The 3058-nt window shown below is 38.2% G+C and overlaps 1 pseudogene; it reads left to right on the forward strand.

The window, feature by feature from the left end:
• The first annotated feature begins 961 nt into the window (after nucleotides 1-961).
• On the forward strand, nucleotides 962-2069 carry LOC112301232 (high mobility group protein B1-like; annotated as a pseudogene).
• The last annotated feature ends 989 nt before the right edge of the window (nucleotides 2070-3058 follow it).

Raw genomic sequence — 3058 nt, forward strand, 5'->3', positions numbered from 1 at the left:
ATTTGGCATCTATCTTTTACTAAAATTATGTTTAAATGAATCAAATTAAGGCTCATCAATGGAGTGGAGTTTAGATTTATTAAGTTCTAAAATATTTATTTGTTTTCACATCTACTTATTCTACTATTTCATTAGAAAGTATCCTGTTCAACATCCTCATCGCACAGATTTTAAAAAAGAATAAAACTGACATTAAGGAAGGTAGAGCAGTCTTTTCCAAACAAGCAAATATCAGAGTTGGAACCCAAACCCAGTCTTCCTTAGCCTGAGGTCACGATGCTTTCTCCCTGGGTCATAGTTCTACTTCAGGCTGAACCATGCTCAGCCTAAGATATGATTAATAGTTTTTTTTAATCCTGCAAATAGGATTTTCCAAGTGATTGAAATGCTCATTGAGAGCTAAGGTACTATACACTTCTCTGTCCTGTCTGAGTCATTCTCTAGACATAGGGCAAGCCTTGGAACATCAAGTTTCCTTACTTTCAACACAGAAACAGAGCCATGAACCAGAAAGAAAAGTTGGAGGTGGCCCCAGGGCCTTGACTGTTATCAGACTGAAGCTACACTAAAGAAACCATTTTATATCAAGAAGGTATATTCTTGATATAAGGAATATTGGTATATTCAAGAAGAAACCATTTTATTCAAGAAGCCTATTTCTAAACTCTCTAAAAAGTTAAGAATTATGTATTTTGAAATTAAGTCTTTAATTGTGGAAAAGGTTTTTCTTATTTTAATCACACAGTATGCATTTGTTTCATATATATGTATTTCTCAGCATTCATTGCAAATTTGTACCTGACTCTGCCCCCCATGTGATTCTAGAAGGATGTCAATCATGGGGTATAAAATCTCTGACCACAGCTTAGGAAGAAAACTTAAGAATTGACTTGATGATAGAGACAGCACTGGGGCAAGTGTGAGCCGGATGGGCACTGGGCTACTCTGTGTTCGCTGAGGAAAAGTAATTAAACATGGGCAAAGGAGATCCTAAGAAGCCGAGAGGCAAATGTCATCATATGCTTTCTTTGTGCAAACTTGCCGGGAGGAGCACAAGAAGCACCCAGATTCTTCAGTCAACTTCTCAGAGTTTTCTGAGAAGTGCTCAGAGAGGTGAAAGACCATGTCTGCTAAAGAGAAAGGAAAATTTGAAGACATGGCAAAGGCGGACAAGGCCCATTATGAAAGAGAAATGAAAACTTATATTCCTCCTAAAGGGGAAACAAAAAAGAAGTTCAAGGATCCCAATGCACCCAAGAGGCCTCCTTCGGCCTTTTTCTTGTTTTGTTCTGAGTATCGCCCAAAAATCAAAGGAGAGCATCCTGGCCTATCCATTGGTGATGTTGCGAAGAAGCTGGGAGAGATGTGGAATAACACTGCTGCGGATGACAAGCAGCTTTATGAAAAGAAGGCTGCTAAGCTGAAGGAGAAATACGAAAAGGATATTGCTGCATACCGAGCTAAAGGGAAGCCTGATGCTGCAAAAAAGGGAGTTGTCAAGGCTGAAAAAAAGCAAGAAAAAGAAGGAGGAGGAGGAAGATGAAGAAGATGAGGAGGATGAGGAGGAAGAAGATGAAGATGAAGAAGATGATGATGATGAATAAGTTGGTTCTAGTGCAGTTTTTTTTTTCTTGTCTATAAAGCATTTAACCCCCCTGTACACAACTCACTCCTTTTAAAGAAAAAAATTGAAATGTAAGGCTGTGTAAGATTTGTTTTTAAACTGTACAGTGTCTTTTTTTGTATGGTTAACACACTACCGAATGTGTCTTTAGATAGCCCTGTCCTGGTGGTATTTTCAATAGCCACTAACCTTGCTTGGTATAGTATGGGGGTTGTAAATTGGCATGGAAGTTTAAAGCAGGTTCTTGTTGGTGCACAGCACAAATTAGTTATATATGGGGATGGTAGTTTTTTCATCTTCAATTGTCTCTGATGCAGCTTATGCAAAATAATTGTTGTTCTGTTAACTGAATACCACTCTGTAATTGCAAAAAAAAAAAGTTGCAGCTGTTTTGTTGACATTCTGAATGCATCTAAGTAAATAAAATTTTTTTTATTAAAAAAAAAAAAAGAATTGACTTGATGACAAATCAAGTGTCTCCCTCCAGGAATTTGAATCTTGGACCACAATATACAAGAGTTGGTTGAAGGATCTGATGGCAGAATTCTGGGGAAACACAAATTAGTTCCTGCCACCCAGACCACTAAAGATGCATGGTCCTATCTCTCTCAATGCCTAGATCTTCAGCTCTTTGTTCAATTCATTAGTTGTCTAGTACCCTTCTTATTTGCTTTTCTTATCTGTCTTTCTTATCTGTCTATTGCTTAAGTTACTACATTGGGTAGATGTTGTCTGCAATCAGAAAACACTAGTTTTATTCAATTACTGAGTATCGACATAATCCAGAGAAAGTTCTTGCCCCTTTCGAGCCTCAATATTCTTATTTATACAGGGAGCATGATTAGGGGCATGATTAATTGGATTGGATGATCTTTATAATAAATGGACAGATAAGGGAGTGTGAATGAGATAGTGAGCAAATTGGGAAAAAGAATTGCTATTTTAAGCTTTGTGCTAAGCCCAGAAGACTATGAAGATAAATGAGATACAGACAAGTGTCAAGGCTCTTCACTATTTTTCTGGGCATCTAACTTTTTATATAATTAACATACCAGAGCCAATATTCCTAAGCTTTTACTATTGAAATATGTGATTTTACTGTACAGAATTGGTCGGGAAACATAGAAGGGCTCACAGAGGCAAATACTTGGAGTGTGGATATTTGGTGCAAGCAGTCCCTTGGTCCCTGTTAGCCCTCCTGATATCCCTGATGGAAGGGTGGGCACACTTGCTAGTTGGATGCTTCTAGAGGCAGTGATTCTCTTACCCTAAAGATGCATTTACCACTCTTCTCAAAGCCCTGAACTTTCACTGATCAATGCTTGGCTTACCAGAGGCAGTTGTCAGTGGTTTAGCACTGCTTCATTCCCAGCATTAACGCTAATGATATCTTGCAGTTTTTGAGGCTCTTATACACAGCTGTGCACACAACCT

This window comes from Desmodus rotundus, chromosome 8 (assembly GCF_022682495.2).
Source record: "Desmodus rotundus isolate HL8 chromosome 8, HLdesRot8A.1, whole genome shotgun sequence".
Classification (NCBI taxonomy): Eukaryota; Metazoa; Chordata; class Mammalia; order Chiroptera; family Phyllostomidae; genus Desmodus; species Desmodus rotundus.